The following is a 22,175-nucleotide window of genomic DNA, read 5'->3' on the forward strand; positions in this document are numbered from 1 at the left end:
TGCATGACGTAGCTATAATTCGGGTTCTTTTTTTCCCACATGCATCACCTTGCACTTGCTCACATTAAACGTCATCTGCCATTTAGCCGCCCAGTCTCCCAGTCTCGTAAGGTCCTCTTGTAATTTTTCACAATCCTGTCGCGATTTAACGACTTTGAATAACTTTGTGTCATCAGCAATTTTAATTACCTCGCTAGTTACTCCCATCTCTAAATCATTTATAAATATATTAAAAAGCAGCGGTCCTAGCACAGACCCCTGAGGAACCCCACTAACTACCCTTCTCCATTGTGAATACTGCCCATTTAACCCCACTCTCTGTTTCCTATTCTTCAACCAGTTTTTAATCCACAATAGGACATTTCCTCCTTTCCCACGACCCTCCAATTTCCTCTGTAGCCTTTCATGAGGTACCTTGTCAAATGCCTTTTGAAAATCCAGATACACAATATCAACCGGCTCCCCTTTGTCCACATGTTTGTTTACACCTTCAAAGAATTGAAGTTAATTGGTCAGGCAAGATTTCCCCACACAAAAGCCGTGCTGACTTGGTCTCAGTAATCCATGTCCTCGGATGTGCTCTGTAATTTTGTTTTTAATAATAGCCTCTACCATTTTCCCCGGCACCGACGTCAGACTCACCGGTCTATAATTTCCCGGATCTCCCCTGGAGCCTTTTTAAAAAATGGGCGTTACATTGGCTACCCTCCAATCTTCTGGTACCACGCTCGATTTTAAGGAAAAGTTGCATATCACTAGCAGTAGCTCCGCAAGCTCATTTTTCAGTTTTATCAGTACTCTAGGATGAATACCATCCGGTCCAGGAGATTTGCTACTCTTCAGTTTGCTGAACTACCCCATTACGTCCTCCAGGTTTACCGTGAAGTCAGTAAGTTTCTCCAACTCCTCCGCTTGAAATACCATTTCCGACACCGGTATCCCACCCAAATCTTCCTCGGTGAAGACCGAAGCAAAGAATTCATTCAGTCTCTCCACTATGTCTTTGTCTTCCTTGATCGCCCCTTTTACCCCTTGGTCATCCAGCGGCCCAACCGATTCTTTTGCCGGCTTCCTGCTTTTAATATACCGAAAAAAAATTTTACTATGTTTTTTTGCCTCTAACGCTATCTTTTTTTCGTAATCCCTCTTGGCCTTCTTTATCTGCGCCTTGCATTTGCTTTGACACTCCTTATGCTGCTTCTTGTTATTTTCAGACGGTTCCTTCTTCCATTTTCTGAAGGCGTTTCTTTAGCCCTAATAGCTTCCTTCACCTCACCAGGCCGGCTGTCTTTTGGACTTCCGTCTTTCTTTTCTAATTCGCAGAATATGTATGGCCTGGGCCTCCAGGATGGTATTTTTGAACAGCATCCACGCCTGTTGTACAGTTTTTACTCTCTCAGGTGCCCCCCCCCCCAAGTATTTTTTTTACCGTTTTTCTCATTTTATCATAGTCTCCTTTTTTAAAGTTAAACGCTAATGTATTTGACTTTCTGTGTACAGTTACTTCAAGGTCGATATCAAAACTGATCATATTATGATCACTGTTATCAAGCGGCCTCAGTATCTTAACGTCCCTCACCAGATCATGCGCTCCACTAAGGACCAAGTCTAGAATTTTTCCTTCTCTCGTCGGCTCCTGCACCAGTTGCTCCATAAAGCTGTCCTTGATTTCATTAAGGAATTGTACCTCTGTAGTGTGTCCCGATGTTACATTTACCCAGTCTATATTTGGATAATTGAAGTCACCCATTATTTTCACATTGCCCATTTTGTTCGCGTCTCTGATTTTTTTTATCATTTCTGCGTCTTACCTGCTCATCCTGGCAAGGTGGACGGTAGTACACTCCTATCACCGTCCTTTTTCCCTTTTATACATGGAATTTCAACCCATAATGTTTCAAGGGTGTTATTTGTGTCCTGCTGAATTTGTAATCTATCTGAGTCAAGGCTCTCGTTAATATACAATGCTACCCCTCCACCAGTCCGGTCCACCCTATCACTACGATATACTTTGTACTCCGATATGACAGTGTCCCACTGGTTATCCTCCTTCCACCAGGCCTCAGTAATGCCTCAGTAATGCCTATTATATCCAATTTTTCATTTAGTGCAATATATTCCAACTCTCCCATCTTATTTCTTAGACTCCTAGCATTTGCATATAGATATTTCAGAGTATGTTTGCTGTTCCTATTTGCATGATGCTTAGTACCTGACACTATTGATTTGACATCTTTTGTCTGATCTTTAGTTGTATTTAAGGGCACCTGGCCTACCACGGTCTGTTGTGCAACCTCACTATCTAGAAACCCTATCGTCCCTGTTTGTGAGGTATCTTTGCAAGATACCTTTTCCCGAACCATGCGCTTTTGAGCGACTGTCGGCCTTCCCTCCATTTCTAGTTTAAAAGCTGCTCTATCTCCTTTTTAAATGCCGACGCCAGCAGCCTGGTCCCACCCTGGTTAAGGTGGAGCCCATCCTTTCGTAATCATGAAAACCCCACTGGGTTGTGGCCCTCGGGGACAGTGATTACTCACTTTTATTATAAGCAGAGTAATATTGTAGAAGAGAAAGAGAAATGCATTTTTTCCTGTACTCCGCTAACTCCACACTCCGTTCCTTTTATCATGCTGCACCATATGCCTGGAATAGACTTCCTGAGCCAGTATGTCAAGCTCCATCTCTGGTCGTCTTCAAATCTAGGTTAAAACTGACCTTTTGGTACTGCTTTTAACTTCTAATCCTTACTCACTTGTTCAGTACCCATATTTTATCATTCCCACCTTAGGGGGCCCTTTTACTAAGCCGCGTAAGCATCTACGCGTGCCCAACATGCACCACAATGGAGTTACCACCCAGTTACCATGTGGCTCTTGCCGTAATTTCATTTTTGGTGCACATCCAATTCACGCAGCTGAAAAATCATTTTTATTTTCGGACACACATATCGGACGTGCGCAGGTCATTATTCCCGGTTACCACATGAGAGTTTACCGCTAGGTCTATGGCTGGCAGTAAGGTCACAGACCCAAAATGGACGCTTAGCAATTTTCATTTTGCCGCACGTCCATTTTCGGCAAAAGTTTAAAAAAGGCCTTTTTTACAGGTGTGCTGAAAAATGGATCAGCGCGCGCCCAAAACCCACGCCTACACTACCGCAAATCATTTTTCAGCTCACCTTAGTAAAAGGACCCTTAGTAATTCCCTTATCTCTTATTTACTCTGTTTGTCTGTCCTAATTAGATTGTAATTAGTTATAATAGGCATCTCTGAGACCTGGTGGAAGGAGGATAACCAATGGGACACTGTCATACCAGGATACAAATTATATCGTAGTGATAGGGTGGATCAAATTGGTGGAGGGGTAGCATTGTATATTAAGGAGAGCCTTGAATCAAAGAGATTGAAAATTCTGCAGGAAACAAAACACATCTTGGAATCACTATGGATTGAAATTCCTTGTGTAAAGAGGAAAAAGATAGTGATAGGAGTGTACTACCGTCTGCCTGGCCAGGATGAACAGACGGATGCAGAAATGTTAAAGGAAATTAGGGACGCAAACAAACTGTGCAACACAATAATAATGGGTGATTTCAATTACCCCGATATTGATTGGGTAAATGTAACATACCGATAAAACGCATTGCCTTATCCTCTCATCCCAGTACAACAATTACTAACCCACAACCTTATTCACTCCAGATCATTCCCTTCCCATCTCTGATAGTCTCAAAATACTAGATGTTATTATTGATCGAAATCTTACACTTGAGTCCCAAGTCAACTCCACCGTAAAGAAAATGTTTCATTCAATGTGGAAACTCAAGCGTATAAAACCTTTCTTCCCAAGGGATGTTTTCCGTAATTTAATTCAATCAATGGTATTAAGCCACGTTGATTACTGCAATGGAATCTATGCGGGATGTAAAGAACAACAACAGCTTGCCAGGTGCCCTTGATCTGGATTGGCCGTTGTCGTGGACAGGATGCTGGGCTCGATGGACCCTTGGTCTTTTCCCAGTGTGGCATTACTTATGTACAAAGAAACTCAAGACGGCACAAAACACAGCAGCCAGATTGATATTTGGTAAGACACGATTCCAAAGCGCCACACCACTCCGTGAAAAACTGCACTGGCTTCCTATCAGAGAACGTATCTCTTTCAAAATCTGCACATTAGTCCATATGATTATCTACGGTGAAGTCGCAGGTTACATGATTGACCTAATCAATCTCCCAATCAGAAATAATACCAGTTCATCACGGTCTTACCTGAATCTCCACTACCCAAATTGCAAAGGACTAAAATACAAGACAACCCATGCATCCAACTTCTCTTACATAAGCACGAACCTGTGGAACACACTGCCACAAGTGGTGAAAACAACTTACAATCACCTAAAATTCAGAAAATTATTAAAGACTCACCTATTCGGAAAGGCATATCCGACTGACCCAACTTAAATGACTCAACCCTGCAACACTTCACTATCAAAGATCATATTGGACATTAGCAAACCCTTTTACCTCAAACCCAACTTGATTGAATCTTATCTTCCCTATCCCACTACAACATTTTGTACTTATCTCATACCGGACTTGGCGAATGCCTTCATGGTATTATGTAAGCCACATTGAGCCTGCAAATATGTGGGAAAATGTGGGATACAAATGTAACAAATAAATTAAATAAATAAACATCAGGGCATGCTAGGGAGGTAAAATTCCTTGATGAAATCAAAGACTGTTTTATGGAGCAGCTGGTACAGGAGCCAACGAAAGAAGGAAAAATTCTAGACCTAGTCCTTAGTGGAGCGCATGATCTGGTGCAGGAGGAAATGATGCTGGGGCCACTTGAAAACAGTGATTATAATATGATCGGATTTGATATTAGCTTTGAAGTAAATATACATAGGGAATCAAATACATTAGTGTTTAACTTTCAAAAAGGAGACTGATAAAATGAGAAGAACGGTGAAAATAAATTTAGAGGAGCGGCTGCGAGGGTCAAAAATTTACATCAGGCGTGGATGCTGTTCTAAAACACCATCCTGGAAGCCAGGCCAAATATATTCAGCATATTAAAAAGGAGGATGGAAGACCAAACGACAGTCGGCATGGTTAAAAAGTGAGGTGAAGGAAGCTATTAGAGCTAAAAGAAAACTCTTCAGAAAATGGAAACAGGAACTGACTAAAAATAATAAGAAACAGCATAAGGAATGTCAAGTCAAATACAAAGTGCTGATAAGGAAGGCTAAGAGGGACTTCGAAAAAAAGATTGTGTTAGAGGCAAAAACACATAGTAAAACTTTTTTCAAGTATATTAAAAACAGGAAGCTGGTAAAAGAATCGGTTGGACCACTAGATGATGGAGGGGTAAAAGGGACGATCAGGGAAGATAAAACCATAGAGGAGAGATTAAATGAATTCTTTGCTTCGGTCTTTACCTGTATTCGAAGCTGATGAGTCAGAGAAACTGAATGAATTCTCTATAAAACTGGAGGATGTAATGAGGCAATTTGACAAATTGAAGAGTAGCAAATCTGGACTGGATGGTATTCATCCCAGAGTACTGATAGAACTGAAAAATGAACTTACGGACCTATTGTTAGTAATATGTAATTTATCCTTAAAATCGAGCGTGGTACCGGATGATTGGAGGGTGGCCAATATAACACTGATTTTTAAAAAAGGTTCCAGAGGAGATCCAGGAAATTATAGACTGGTGAGTCCGACGTCGGTGCCAGGCAAAATGGTAGAGACTATTATAAAGAACAAAATTGCAGAGCATATTCAAAAGAATGGATTAATGAGACAAAGCCAACGTGGATTTAGTGAAGGGAAATCTTGCCTCACCAATCTATTACATTTCTTTGAAGGGGTGAACGAACATGTGGATAAAGGTGAGCTTGTTGATATTGTGTATCTGGATATTCAGAAGGCGTTTGACAAAGTACCTCATGAAAGACTCCAGAGGAAATTGTGGAATCATGGGATAGGAGGTAGTGTCCTATTATGGGTTAAAAACTGGTTAAAAGATAGAAAAGAGAAAGTAGGGTTAAATGGTCAATATTCTCAGTGGAGAATGGTAGTTAGTGGGATTCCCCAGGGGTCTGTACTGCGACCGCTGCTTTTTAACATATTTATAACTGACCTAGAGATGGGAGTAACTAGTGAGGTAATTAAATTTGCTTACAACACAAAGTTATTCAAAGTCATTAAATCACAGGAGGATTGTGAAAAATTACAAGAGGGCCTTACAAGACTGGGAGACTGGGCGTCTAAATGGCAGATGATGTTTAATGTAAGTGCAAAGTGATGCATGTGGGAAAGAGGAACCCGAATTATAGCTACGTCATGCAAGGTTCCATGTTAGCAGTCACTGACCAAGAAAGCAGGGGTGTAGTATCACAGCTCAGGCCCACCCACTTTTCCCTACTCCTCCACCAATCAGTGCACAGCCAAGGAAAAAGCAGCTCTCTCGCGAATGGCCAATTGCCCCCCCTAAGCGAACTGCAGCAGCATCTCTCTCCTTCCATCGCGGCACCCGGTATTGCTCCCCACCCCCAAATCCTCCAATCCCCGAGCCGCCGGCAGCGTCAATGAGAAATGAAGGGTACAACGCGGTCACATGACCGCAACCGCATCGGAACCCCATCCCCACACCGGTTCCCAGCAGCACACTACCACCAGTCTGCAGAAGAGCGAGAGAAAGGAAAAGAGGTGCGGAGAGGACGATACCGGCTCACAGGGTGTATTAAAAAAAATAACTCTAAGAACCTGCTCAGCTGTATGAACATTGGGGTTGTCTGGTGATCAGGAGCTTAGTGTAAATATAGAGAAGAAAAGAAGCCTTTACCTTGTCCTCCCCCCCCTCTTTCCTGGGAAGGGCCATTTTGCAGAGAGCAGGGAGACACAGAGGACAAGCTGAGAGCCAGCAACAATGCTAGCACCTTTTGTTAGAATGTTTAGAGTGTTTAAAATGCTCCAGCACTGTTGTACAAAGAACTCAGATGTCCATGGCTGCTAGATGTGTGTTTATAAAGTTTCAGCAGTTTGTAACTGTGAGAGAAGGGCAGACTTGTTACAAACCTTCCGATTGGCTGTCTGAGAGCACAGTACAAGGCTCCTGATTTGCTGTTTGAGAACTGGAAGTAGAGGAGGGGACAGTGTGTGAGATAGCCAATAGGAGACAGGATCTGGAAAAAGGCACGAATTTGGACCAATGAGGTGGCAGGAGGCAGTCTGATCCTTAGATTGGCGCAAATTTTGAGCCAATCCAGGGGGCAGGAGGAGTGGAACAAAGAAAAAAGTTTTGAAGATTCGGGCAGAGGCTGCCTGGGAACAAGAAGGCAATCGAGACAATGGAGGCTGCAAGCATGGCTTGAGAGGAGAAATCAGACTCATTCAGAGGGGCAGGCTGGATGAGGATAAGATCCAATCCAGACAAGGAGAGACAGCTGCAGGCTGATAGAGGACCCATTGATGAGCCCCAGATGAGCTGGTGAGTCCTAAAGAGGGGCCGAAGGCAGGAGTAGGAGAGAAGGGAACACACTGGGAGACTGAAACGTGTTGGGAGCAGTGCAGAGCTGAATAGAATCCCAGAGGAGTCCACCCAGTGCATCCGTGTGTGTGTGTGCTTGCCTGCCCAGAGAAGAGATAGAGCCGGCTGTGCGACTGTCTGTCCTGTAAAGAAGAGGCTTATCCGGAGAGAGAAGAGGCCCCACAAGGAGGGGGACAGAGACACCCCCCCCCCCCCTGTATTGAGTGCCCAGATTAAAAAAGGAACTGTTTCTTTGAATGCCTGCCTCAGGAAAATCCAGACAGAAGTTGCCTATGCCTAAGCCTTGAGTCCTGCGAGTGCCAGCCTCTAGGGGATTTAGTGTAGCCATCCATCAGTGAGATTAGGGGTGGTTGTATAGCAGAACAAAACAAAAGGGGTCATGTTTTGGGCGGTTGAGATAGGAATTTCCCTTGCTTATCTTTTATTTGAATCCAGTTAGTGCACAAGTTCCACAGAAAGTCAAGGTTTTCCTTTTTTGAGTTTTTTTGAGTCAGAGTAGTAGGTATCGTGGAGTCCCTGGACCAGTGAGCTGACCTCACCAACCGAGGAGACGTGGAAGTGGAGAAGACTAAGGTACCCAACGCAAGAAAGCAGCGATGCTAGCGAAGACTTTAATATACTGGTAACGAAATTGTGTGCACACAAATTGAAAACTATATACAGTGGGGGAAATAAGTATTTGATCCCTTGCTGATTTTGTAAGTTTGCCCACTGACAAAGACATGAGCAGCCCATAATTGAAAGGTAGGTTATTGGTAACAGTGAGAGATAGCACATCACAAATTAAATCCGGAAAATCACATTGTGGAAAGTATATGAATTTATTTGCATTCTGCAGAGGGAAATAAGTATTTGATCCCCCACCAACCAGTAAGAGATCTGGCCCCTACAGACCAGGTAGATGCTCCAAATCAACTCGTTACCTGCATGACAGACAGCTGTCGGCAATGGTCACCTGTATGAAAGACACCTGTCCACAGACTCAGTGAATCAGTCAGACTCTAACCTCTACAAAATGGCCAAGAGCAAGGAGCTGTCTAAGGATGTCAGGGACAAGATCATACACCTGCACAAGGCTGGAATGGGCTACAAAACCATCAGTAAGACGCTGGGCGAGAAGGAGACAACTGTTGGTGCCATAGTAAGAAAATGGAAGAAGTACAAAATGACTGTCAATCGACAAAGATCTGGGGCTCCACGCAAAATCTCACCTCGTGGGGTATCCTTGATCATGAGGAAGGTTAGAAATCAGCCTACAACTACAAGGGGGGAACTTGTCAATGATCTCAAGGCAGCTGGGACCACTGTCACCACGAAAACCATTGGTAACACATTACGACATAACGGATTGCAATCCTGCAGTGCCCGCAAGGTCCCCCTGCTCCGGAAGGCACATGTGATGGCCCGTCTGAAGTTTGCCAGTGAACACCTGGATGATGCCGAGAGTGATTGGGAGAAGGTGCTGTGGTCAGATGAGACAAAAATTGAGCTCTTTGGCATGAACCCAACTCGCCGTGTTTGGAGGAAGAGAAATGCTGCCTATGACCCAAAGAACACCGTCCCCACTGTCAAGCATGGAGGTGGAAATGTTATGTTTTGGGGGTGTTTCTCTGCTAAGGGCACAGGACTACTTCACCGCATCAATGGGAGAATGGATGGGGCCATGTACCGTACAATTCTGAGTGACAACCTCCTTCCCTCCGCCAGGGCCTTAAAAATGGGTCGTGGCTGGGTCTTCCAGCACGACAATGACCCAAAACATACAGCCAAGGCAACAAAGGAGTGGCTCAGGAAGAAGCACATTAGGGTCATGGAGTGGCCTAGCCAGTCACCAGACCTTAATCCCATTGAAAACTTATGGAGGGAGCTGAAGATGCGAGTTGCCAAGCGACAGCCCAGAACTCTTAATGATTTAGAGATGATCTGCAAAGAGGAGTGGACCAAAATTCCTCCTGACATGTGTGCAAACCTCATCATCAACTACAGAAGACGTCTGACCGCTGTGCTTGCCAACAAGGGTTTTGCCACCAAGTATTAGGTCTTGTTTGCCAGAGGGATTAAATACTTATTTCCCTCTGCAGAATGCAAATAAATTCATATACTTTCCACAATGTGATTTTCCGGATTTAATTTGTGATGTGCTATCTCTCACTGTTACCAATAACCTACCCTTCAATTATGGGCTGCTCATGTCTTTGTCAGTGGGCAAACTTACAAAATCAGCAAGGGATCAAATACTTATTTCCCCCACTGTATATATCAGATCTGAGCACACTAATTAGTGCTGTGTACATGTGTGGGATGTTTTGGGTTACTGCAGATGTGGAGTTGGGGTCTTGATAGCTGTGATCCTTGATAACTGTGATTCTTGGTGACTGTGATTGTAGTTTTAAAATTGTTATTGCCTTTATTTCCTTTGTAACTTATCTCAAAGCATTTAACATCTTGCACTAATTTTATTTAATACCATCAACCTGTAAAAATTGGTACCAACTTTAAGAAACATATCTCAGTGTTTCTATTTACTTTACCCTTTAATAAAACCTTTAATTTTTTTTTTTCTTGCTAAATCCCTTGGTTGCGTGGAGTTTATTTGGGAACCCTATTTAAAACTGTAACACTCGTATATTTATTTCTTCAATTATTCAAATTTTCCTGCTCCACGACTAGGGGGTTTACATTATGAAGAGATTCTGTCACACAAAACAGTGCGTAAAGATGACTATAAGAAGAAGGGAAGAACAGGACAAAAAGAAGCTGAATTTCTGTAGCACATGATGAGATCCATCCGGTCTTTTGCATGACCGCCATGTTATGTTAAAACACTCAACCATTTACCCATCTCCAGAAGAACTTGAGGCAGTACAGACTATGGTGTCTATAGTGGAATGTGCCCTTAAACATGTGTCTGACTGGAGGGATGAACTGAACAAGTCTGCTAAATCTGAGAAAGATGATTCCAAGAAAGACGATTCTGCTGAGAGCAATAACAAGGTGTGGAACCTAAAGAAATTGTGGAGTCTAGTAGTATTACCACAGATGACACGCTTATGAGATTGTTTCCCCTAAAGAAGCCTGTGATGGTGAAATGGGTCCTCATTGGGATCAAAATGAAGACGAAGCACGTTGCTTTTTAGCTGTGTGATTGGGCGTTAGATACACACGTTTATCATATGTTTGCTGCAAGAATTGTGAAGAAATTTTTAAAAAGGAATTGGGAGGTTTTTGCTGATAATTGGTCTGAGTCATAAGGAAGCTGTGGTACTCATATTGAGAGTGGACTGGGTTAAACAAACAGTGCCCAGTTTCCACAGCATTAACCTGTGAATGCTGAGGTTTTCCCCCTCCCTTTCAGAAAAAATAAAAATTAAGAAATTAAAGAGTGAAGAATTAAAATAGTGGAACTCAAGGGAGTCTTAAAAGGTTTGGCTGCTGTCGTGGACAGGATGCTGGGCTCGGTGGACCCTTGGTCTTTTCCCAGTGTGGCATTACTTATGTACTAACTTCCTGTTCTTGTGTAGGAGGGAAACTGCAGGAGAGAGAAAGACTTCCGGGGTAGGTCTAAAGCAGCGTGTGTACCGTTTTCTCGTTGAGGCTGCCGGCGACTTGAGGGATTGGAAAACCGGGGTGGGGGGGCGATACCAGGCGCCACGGGGCTGGAAGGACAGAAAAAATGGAAGACTCCAGTGGTGGCGGCGGCGGCAGGGGGGGGGTGCTGGAATGAAAACAAGAAAGAGACAGGGACGAGACCGGCTGGCGAAGGGTAAAAAAAAAAAAAAAAAACAGACCACCGGGGGGGGGGGGGGGACAGTAAGAGAGAGAGATGGAGAAGGAGCACAAGATGGATGAGACTAGGGGATGTGAGGGGAGACAGAGGGAGCAGAAGATGGATGGGACTAGAGGGTGTGCGTGAAGGGAGGGAGAAGGAACAGAAGATGGATGGGACTAGAGGGGGTGGAAGGGAACAGAAGATGGATGCAACTAGGGGTGTTGGAGAAGGGGAACAGAGAAGAAGATGAGTGGGACTTGGAGGAAGGAGAGGGAGCAGAAGATGAATGGGACTAGGAGGTGTGGGGGAGAGAGGGAGCAGAAGGTGGATGAGACTAGAGGGTGTGGGTGGAGGGAGGGAGAAGGAGCAGAAGATGGATGTGACTAGGGGTGGGGTGGGAGGGAAGGGGAACAGAGCAGGAGATGAGTGGGACTTGGTGATTGAATGGGAAAGGATGACAGAGGAGAGACAAGAAATGGAAAAGCCAACCTGGAAAAGAATTTAGAAGACTGACACATGGAAAGTGGAAGAGAGTGGGACCAGTTCACCCAGAAAAATAAAGTGCTCAGACAACAAAGGTAGAAAAGAAAAAAATTATTTTTATTTAATATTTTTTTTAAAGATTGAGATGTGCCTGCTATGTGAAATGTACCTTTTTAAAAAAAAAAACTTTAAATTTTTATTCTTTTTTTAGTTTTGTATTTTGCAGAGTACAGGAGAAAAAACATTTATGTTTCTCTCTTACCCGTATTGTCCTGCTTATAGAGACTGGCTTTCTTGGGTGGAGGGAAGGGGGGGGTCTCCATTTCAGTTTTTGTCTGAATGTTTTTTTTGTGAGTGTAATGTTGGTGGTGGGCTTCTGGGTGGGGATGGGCTCTTCACTGCCTAGGGGAAAAAAGGTATATTTAATCTTTTTTCCCTAGACAGTGAAGAGCCCACCCTCATTGCATAGGTTAAAAAAAACAAACCTTTTTACAAAATTTTATGTTGGTGGGTTTTGGGGTGGGGATGGTCTCTGCAGTGTCAGATTTAAAATAAAAAAAAAACCTTTATATTTGATGTAGGCAAGTTCCTGGATGGGGTGGCCTCTGTAGTGCCCAGGACATTAAAAAAAACCCAAAAGGTTTTATATTTAATGCTGGTGTGCTTCAGGGTTGGGGGGGGGGGGGGGTGCCAGACTATGGGGGATGGGTAGGGGATAGGACTGGACTGACTCTAGACTACAGGGAGGGGTGGGGGTTAGGGTGGGGCTGATGCATAGCAATGGGATGGATGATGGGGAAGGGCTGAGGCTGGGCTATGGGTGGGGGGATAGGGTAGAGAAGAGAAGGGCTGATGCCGGGATACGGGGCTGGATGGGAGGGGTAGAGAAGCAAAGTTTGAAGGATAATATCATTGCTGTAATTATACTGTAGGATCCTGTCATGTGTGTTGAGATGTTTGCCATTATAATAGACTTACGCCTGGTCAAGTTTAAGATGTGGGATAATGTAACCATATTTATGTTTAAATCTTTTTTATTAATCGGTGTTCTCAAACAAAATACATTCATGCACTGTAACCATAGCACATCACAATATAATGCAACATGTTAACTTCTGGTAAATATTACATTCGACTCGATGTCTGGGTATTTCTTTTAACAACCTATTCTACCCCTTCTGTCCCTCCCTCCCCCGTCCCATCCCTTCTCCTCTTATCCCCCCTCCCACCCTCCCTCCTGTACTGCTCAATTTAGTGGCTTCCCAACATAGCAGGGTCTTCCCAAGGTCACATATGTTTATCAATTAAGTAGTCTGCTCCTGGCTGCTGGTTGAAGAGTGTCCCAAAAATTGCTCCAGATGCTTGTCAGGTGTTTACCCGCAACAGTTTCAAAGTCTTGTACTCCACGTCTTTCCAAGTTCAACATCCCTATCATTTGTACCCTCCATTGGGCCAAAGTTGGGCTTGCACTCTCTCTCCAGTTTGTCAGTAGTACTCTTTTCCCCTGCAACAGCGCTCTTTGCAAAAACCCTTTCAAGCCCGGCACTCGGAGACCTACATTTTTAAAGTCTTCAAATAAAAGCAAGGGTTGTACTGGCACTGTACAGTTCCAATACTTCTCAATAGCTCCTACCACCGCTCTCCAGAAGCTCTGCACCTGCGGACATAGCCAAAACATATGGCTTAAAGTAGCTGGATCTTGACCACATTTCAAGCATGCCCCAGAGGCTCCGAACTTTGCCTTAAATGCTCGATTAGGCGCCACGTAAAGTCTCAGTGCAAACCTGTACTGCAGCTCCCAGTCACGAGGGAACGTGGCGCTTTTCCTTATGCTAGTCAAAAAACCTGTGAACAGTGTCTCCGTCACTTCCTCTCCGAGGTCTAACGTCCACTTTTGTGCATAGCCTTTGTAATTAATATCCTCCGTCGAGTCTAGGAGGTTTCTGTGAAAGAATCTCAGCGGCACCACACTCTGTGCCCCCAATGTCAGTGCCGAGCTTATAACCTCCTGCACATCTTCGCATAAATTCATCCAGCCCAATGAGTGTATGTAATGTCTCACTTGATAATATGCAAGGGGGTCTGCCCTCTGTAGCCCAAACTCTCGCTGCAGCTCAGACAGTTTCTTGAGTTGTCCTTCCTCATCCAGTATCTGATATAGATATTGAATCCCTCGCGAGTGCCATTCCGCAAATGTTCTAGAAGAGGTCCCCACCGGAAAGTCCGGGTTGTGTTTAAGTGGCAGAAAGGGCGTCGCCGCCGGTGAAAATCTGTGCCGCCGACACAGCCATCTCCATGCTTCCCGTGCTGAGTTGACAAATGGGTTTTTCCTGATTTCCAGCTGCGGCCTCCTCCCCGTGGTGTGCAGCAGCCATCCCAGGTGCTCCCTGGGGGACAGCAAGGTCTCTATGTCAGTTGGCGTGAAGTTCTGCGTACCAGCCAGCCAGTCTCTAATGTGCCTTAATATGCAGGACACCCCCAAGTACCTTACATTCAACAACCCCATTCCCCCATGGGCCCTAGGCTTCTGCAGCACTGATATTGGTAATCTGGGGTGCCGGCCTCTCCAGAGGAATTCCTGAATCATTTGAGACAACCTCCTCTCCTCCCTCCTCTGCATGAATAGTGGCAACATTTGAAATAGATAAAGCCACTTGGGTGCTATCAGCATATTAAACAGCGCTATACGGCCCATTAACGAAATGGGGTAGGCGCCCCAGAGTTGCAGAAGCCGTCGAGTCTCCATCATCATTGGAAATACATTTAGTTTATACAATGTTGACAAGTCCTCTGACACCCGGACTCCTAGGTATTTAATATTACCGTCTGCCCACCCCAGTGGGAAGTCCCCGTTCCAGCTATCCCTTGTTCCTCCTCCCAGTGGCAACCCCTGCGATTTTGTGAGGTTAAGTTTAAAGCCTGAAAGGTTCCCGTATGTTTGCAGCACCTCTAATAGACAATACAGGGATGAGTGGCCCTCATCTAGCAGCAATAGTAGATCGTCTGCGTATGCAAGGATTTTTGTTGCTACCCCTTGGATTCTTATTCCCTTTATCCCCTCCTCTGCCCGCACCTTGCACAACAACGGTTCCAATGAGAGCACAAATAGCAGAGGGGACAAGGGGCAGCCCTGCCGTGTCCCACACTCTATGTCTAGTTCCCGGGTTCTGACCCCATTAATTATAAGCATTGCCTTTGGTGATGAATATAGCGTTCGTATGGCCTGTAGAAACCAGCCCGTTATTCCTACCCACTGCAAAGTTTCGAACATGAAGGGCCAGAGCACCCTGTCAAAGGCGCGCTCTGCGTCTAAACTAGCTATAAGACCACCCTCCCCCTCCACCGCCGCATGGATCACTGTCGCTAACAATTTACGCACATTAAGCACTGACTGCCGCCCTCTAACAAAGCCCACCTGGCTATCATGGACCAGCCGGGGCAGCAAGGGAGCCAATCTGTCTGCTAGTATGCGTGACAAAATTTTAAGGTCTACATTAATCAATGATATCAGCCTATACGATCCGGGGCTCAACAGATCTCTCCCTCCCTTCGGTATTAGGCTGATTAATGCTGTGTTCGCCTGTGGGGGTAAAGTCTCGTGTTCTATCACTTCCATATAATATTCCCACAGCGGTCCTACCAACTGGTTCCCCAATAGTTTATAAAACTCGCCCGAATAACCATCTGGTCCGGGTGCCGAGTATAGTTTTAATGCCTTAATAGCTCTCTGGATTTCCTTAGCTGTTATCGGCTCGTTTAACCCTGCTGCCTCCTCCTCAGTGAGTTGTGGTATCTCCGAATTTCTCAGATAGTTTCTTATTGCCTCTAAGTTCCCTTCCCCCCCTTGATATAGTGCTGTAAAATGACTCCAGAGTGTCTCAGCTATTTCTTCAGCTCTTGTCTTCACCTGCCCCGCACTGTCTTTAATTGCCACAATGAAGTGAGACCCCCGGGCTCCCTTCACCATCCTAGCTAAACGCCCCCCTGCTATATCTCCATACTTATACATCTTGTACTTCCTATACATTAGGGAACGGGTCATTCGCTCATGTAGCAACTCATTCAAGGCTACTCGTGCCACCATCAGCGCTTCAAAATTCCCTGTGGTGGGTGACTTTATATGTCGCCGCTTTGCCTCTCTGAACTGGTGCTCTCTGTCTATAATACCTTTTGCAATGCGGCGGTTGCGTTGGCTGACATATGCAATTATGTGTCCCTGTATGACTGCCTTTGCAGCTGCCCAGAAGAGCACTGGGTCATCTGTGTGCTGCGCATTGAATGTGCAGTAGTCCTCCCACTTTGCAAGCAAGTACTTCTTAAAGTCTGCCGAGTGGTAAAGGTAAGCTGGGAACCTCCAGTTCCCCTGTGCTCTGTAGTATGACTGCGCTTCGAAATCCACCCATATCATTGCGTGATCTGAGAGACCCTCCGGCCTTATTTTTGCCCCTTGCACTTGGCTAAAGAGTTCCTGCGAGAGGAGGATATAATCTAATCTAGAGTGGGTCCTATGTGCCCTAGAGATGTGTGTGTAGTCCTTCTCTTCCAGATTCATCAGCCGCCACGCATCTACCAGTCCCGCTAGCCTGCAGAAGGACTCCAGCAATGAGGGGCCAGATGGAGCCCCTTTGTGTCTAGGCCCAGAGCGATCCATTTCCCAGTCATAAACCTGATTCATGTCCCCTGCCACAATTATGGGCAATTCTGGATACTGTTGACACTTAGCCAGCAGCTGAGAGTAAAAGCCTTATTAGATCCTGTAGGTGCATAAACTGCTATCAAGAGCCGATCCCTGTCTTGTAGCTTAAGTTTGACCCCCACATATTTCCCTTCTGTGTCTTTAAACAGAGGTGTAACTTGGCAAGCTAGGGCCTTGTGAATTAAAATAGCCACCCCTCCCTTTCTACCTTTTGCTGGGGAGCAGTGTACTTCTCCCACCCATTGCCTTCTCAGTTTTTCACTTTCCTCTTGTGAGAGTCTGGTCTCCTGAATACAAGCTATTTGGGCCCCATGGCGTTTCAGAGCATCTAGAATCTTAGTTCTCTTTACTGGGGACGTGACCCCGCAGACATTCCAGGAGACCACCCTTACCTCTCCTCTCTGCTTCTTAGCCAGGGGCAATACTTTGTTTCTCTGTCAGTTCTCTCATTATGTTGCTCCAGGGGCGCCCAGCCTCCCCCCCAGGGCTTTGCTGTTCCCAGCTATCCAGCTCCCTTAATTTATTTTCTGCGTATTGACCCTGACTTTCCTGCCTTGAGTTCCCTGCATGTGAAGTGCCACGTGGTTCCAGAAATCTGCCCCTTACTCCCTCCCGTCTATCCCCCCTTCCCCCCTTCCCCCCTCCCCTCCTTGTCCCTCCCCGTGCAACTGTAATTCTGGGTCCATATTCCTACAGACCTAGAGTCACTTCGATGCTATTGGCCCCCCCACCTCTGTAGCTTTTCCAAAGTACCCAGGTTTCCACCCCTTACTTTCTGGAATGTTTCCAACTATCATTACACTGAAAAATAACAATTTCACAGTTTCTTTGTCATACCTATACACAGGAGCTTCACTTAACGTTGTTACTGGCATGGACATTGTTCATATTATTCTCTATCTCATTTATAAACGCTGAGGCCCCTGCCACTTCTTCAAAAGACCTCCACCGTCCCTCGTGCTTAACCTTGAGGATGGCTGGGTAAATCAGCATGAATTGAATGCGTGCCTCATGCAGTCTCTTGCACAGCGGGGTGAAGTTTCTCCTCCTTCCCTGCAGCTGTGCCGAGTAATCCTGAAATATTCTAACTGTGTGTCCTTCATATTGGGTAGAGTCCCTCTTCATCCGGTATCCCTGCAAGATTTCCACTTTGTGTAAATAATTGTGTACTTTCAGTATAATTGCTCTCGGAGCCTGTCTCCCTTCTTGTTTTCTGCCCACGCGATGGATCCGCTCTAGGCATAGCGGACCCGCGTGGTCTGAGAGCGCAAACTCTTCTTTTAGCCATTTTTCTATTGTAGTGCACAGTACGCCATCCCCCACTGATTCAGGGACGCCAATGAACCGGAGGTTTGCTCTCCTTGACCTATTCTCTAGGTCATCTAAGGCCGACGCCATATTTTCAATCTTCCCCAATGCTCGCTCCAACTTTTGAGCTGCCGGTGTCTCTGCATCCTCCAGCGCCGAAACCCTTCGCTCCAGCTCCGTTGCTCTTTGCACTGTTTCGCCCAGCAGCGTTTCCATATTTGCTAGCCGCCCTTCCAGCCGCTCCCATCTCGGCTCCATTGCCTTCTCCACCGCCGCGGTGAGTTGCGATAGCTGTTCCAGTGAGAACACGGGGGTTTCCAGCGCTTGTTTTGTTTCTGCCGCGCTTTCCGCGCTTCGGGCCTTCTCCTTTTCCTTTTCCTTTTTCTGCCCTCTACTCGCCATTGCTTTCCCCGATGTTTCTATAAATTTGTCCATCTGCTATGCGCTACTTTCGTTTAGTGCTCCTTTGGTTCCCGTCCTGTATTTATTTGGTTAGAGGTTTCCACGGTGGATTAAGAGGTGTTGGGGCCTAAGAGAGCCTGAGAACACGTCTCACTCCCTCTACAGCATCACGTGACTCTCATGTAACCATATTTAAAAATATTTTTTTTTCCATATGTTGATTCAGGGGAGATGTTGGGCATACTACTTATTAATCCATCATCAAGTGCATTCTAATGCATTATTTTGTAGCAAGAAACACTACTCATACCTGTTTACACAGTGCCCACCCATATTAGCTCTGGGCCCATCCAAAATGTTAGGTCTGGCTATGCCACTGCAAGAAAGTGATCTAGGTGTCGTCGTTGATGATACGTTGAAACCTTCTGTTCAGTGTGCTGCTGCGGCTAAGAAAGCAAATAGAATGTTAGGTATTATTAGGAAAGGAATGGAAAACAAAAATGAAGATGTTATAATGCCTTTGTATCACTCCATGGTGCGACCACACCTCGAATATTGTGTTCAATTCTGGTCGTCACATCTCTAAAAAGCTTTAGTGGTATTAGAAAAGGTGCAGAGAAGGGCAACGAAAATGGTAAAGGGGATGGGACGACTTCCCTATGAGGAAAGGTTAAATCGGCTAGGACTCTTCAGCTTGGAGTAAAGGTGGCTGAGGGGAGATATGAGAGAGGTCTATAAAATAATGAGTGGAGTTGAATGGGTAGACGTGAAGTGTCTGTTATGATTTCCAAAAATACTAGGACTAGGGGCATGCAATGAAGCTATAAAGCAGTAAATTTAAAACAAATCGGAGAAAATGTTTCTTCACTCAATGTGTGTTTAAACTCTGGAATTCGTTGCCAGAGAATGTGGTAAAGGCAATTAGCATAGCAGAGTTTAAAAAAGGTTTGAACGGCTTCCTAAAGAAAAAGTCCATAGACATTTATTAAATTGGACTTGGGGAAAATCCACTATTTCTGGGATAAGCAGTATAGAATGTTTTGTACTTTTTGGCGATCTTGCCAGGTATTTGTGACCTGGATTGGCCACTGTTGGAAACAGGATGCTGAGCTTGATGGACCTTTGGTCTGTCCCAGTATGTCAATACTTATGTACTTGCACTGGAGCGAATAAACATGCTGCAGTATGTGGATCCCGAGTCACTCCTTGTGTGTGTGAGTGAGAGAAACAAGTTAGTTACTTCTTCCATTAAAGGCTTGGTTGAAGAGCCAAGCTTTCACCTGCTTCCTGAAGTAGAGATAGTCTTGTGTTAAGCAGAGCCTTTTAGGCAGTGCATTCCAGAGTGTGGGGCTACTCCGAAGAAGGCTCGCTTGCGGGTATCACATCATGTAATGTCTTTTGAAGAGGGTGTGATTAGTGATAGTCCTTGACAGGACCTTAGTGTAAGGAGGTATGTGGAGATCATCCTATTCTTCAGGTACTCAGGGCCATTTCCATTCAGGGCCTTGAAGATCAGACATAGAGGGGCATTATCGAACGGGGCACCCAAGTTTTCCTGAGGGTGTCCTCGCAGGACGTCCCCGCGAAGGGGCGGGGAAACCGTATTATCGAAACAAGATGGGCGGCCATCTTTTGTTTCGATAATACGGTCAGGGACGCCCAAATCTCAACATTTAGGTCAACCTTAGAGATGGTCGTCCCTGGTTTTCGGCGATAATGGAAACCGAAGACGCCCATCTCAGAAATGACCAAATCCAAGCCATTTGGTCGTGGGAGGAGCCAGCATTCATAGTGCACTGGTCCCAATCACATGCCAGGACACCAACCGGGCACCCTAGGGGGCACTACAGTGGACTTCAGAAATTGCTCCCAGGTGCATAGCTCCCTTACCTTGTGTGCTGAGCCCCCAACCCCCCCCCCCCAAACCCACTCTCCACACCTGTACAACACTACCATAGCCCTTAAGGGTGAAGGAGGGCATCTACTTGTGGGTACAGTGGGTTTGTGGTGGGTTTTGAAGGATTCACAGGTGGGGGGGGGGGGGATGGGCCTGGGTCCGCTTGCCTGAAGTGCACTGCACCCACTAAAACTGCTTCAGGGAGCTGGGTATGACATTTGAGGCTGGCAAAAAAAGGTTTTTTTTTTTAGGGTGGGAGGGGGTTAGTGACCATTGGGGGAATAAGGGGAGGTCATCCCCGATTTCCTCCGTTGGTCATCTGGTCAGTTCAGGCACCTTTTTGAGGCTTGGTTGCAAAAAAAAATGGACCAAGTAAAGTCGGCCAAGTGCTCGTCAGGGATGCCCTTCTTTTTTCCATTATCGGCCAAGGACGCCCATGTGTTAATCACGCCCCAGTCCCGCCTTCCCTATGCTTCTGACACGGCCCCAGGAACTTTGGTTGACCCCGCAACGGAAAGCAGTTGAGGGCGCCCAAAATCGGCTTTCGATTATGCTGATTTGGGCGACTCTGGGAGAAGGACGCCCATCTCCCGATTTGTGTGGAAAGATGGGCGCCTTCTCTTTCGAAAATGAGCCCAATAGAGTTTTAAATTTAGCCCTGTATTGTACTGGTAATCAGTGAAGTTTTTGCAAAATGGTGTGATGTGGTCATGTTGCTTGCAACCTTCTATGTGTCTTGCTGCTGCATTCTGAATCAACTGGAGCTGGTGCAGGCCCTTGTAGTCAGACCATTGTATAGTGCATTGCAGTGCAATTCTCTCTACATCTCAGTAATCCATAATTCCTAGCTCTGCCCCCCCCCCCCCCCCCCCACCCCCCAACTATTCTCACTTGATTGATTTAGTCATCTTCTGCTAGGTTCCCCTTCTCTTTCACCCAACCCCTAGTCCCTTTTTCTTTTCTGCTGTTCCCTTTCTCCCTCCCCAACCCCTAGTCCCATTCATCTCTGCATGGTTTCCTTTCTCTCCTCCCCACTCCTTTCTCATTTCTGCTCTGTTCCCCTACTTCCATCCATCTTGTGCTCTTTTCCCCCCAGTCCCATCTTCAGTTCCGTTCCCCTTCTGCCATTCATCATCTCCTCTTCCAGGGTCCTGTCCAGTTGACATTTTTTCTCTCTATGTCCACCATCATCCCTCTGTGTACCTATCTTTCTTTAATACCTCTCCACTCTGTATCTACTGTGTCCCCACTTCTTCCTCCTGTGTCCAGTATCACACCTCTTGTCTCTGTCCCTTCCTGTGTACAGCTTATTCCTTATCTTCCCTTTCTCCTACACCCCACCCCAAGGCCAGCAGCTGTTCTTCTTTCTCCCATGCCCCATTGTACTGCATCTCTCTCTCTCTCTCTCTCTCTCTCTCTCTCTCTCTCTCTTTTGGGTTCGGCATCTTTCTCTCCCTCATACGGGCCTCTCTTTCTTCCATTCTGTCCACAGTCAGTCCCCCTTCCCTACGGTCTGGCATCTCTTTAAGGAAAGAGAAAGGGAAATGGGACTTGATATACCACCTTCTGTGGTTACAGTCAAAGCGGTTACATATTATATACACTATCCACTAGGGCTACTCCTTCCTTCCTCCCCTCCCTCCCCACCCTGTTCATTATCTCTCTTGTTATTCCCTCTCCCTTTTTCAGGGAGGGAAAGATGAGAGAGATACTGAACCCGGGGGAGCGGGGAGAGAGAATGCTGGATCACATGTACAGGGCTGGTCTTAGCAAGTGTGGGGCCCTGTGCAGACCAATTTGGTGGGGCTCCACCCCATTGATAAGATTATTCCATTTTTAGAATTTTTTTTTATTTATGAAATTTCAAATAAAGACAAATGAAGCTAAACTTGTACAAAAAAAACTGATTGAAATAATAAGCACAATGCTATCATCATGAAACCTCCCTCCCCAGAATATTCAGTTCAAGCCCACTACAATTAGTAGTTCCAATTCTCATAACAAAGGAGAAAATAAGGAAAATATAAGAAAAGATCCAGCACAGTGCTACAGTGTA

The 22,175-nt window shown here is 45.6% G+C and overlaps 1 protein-coding gene across 1 annotated transcript in view; it reads left to right on the forward strand.

The window, feature by feature from the left end:
• The window catches only part of SLC12A3 (solute carrier family 12 member 3), a 1,234,282-nt gene that overhangs the window by 861,486 nt on the left and 350,621 nt on the right, over positions 1-22,175 (forward strand).

The sequence above is a fragment of the Microcaecilia unicolor genome, chromosome 5, assembly GCF_901765095.1.
Source record: "Microcaecilia unicolor chromosome 5, aMicUni1.1, whole genome shotgun sequence".
In the NCBI taxonomy this organism is placed as follows: domain Eukaryota; kingdom Metazoa; phylum Chordata; class Amphibia; order Gymnophiona; family Siphonopidae; genus Microcaecilia; species Microcaecilia unicolor.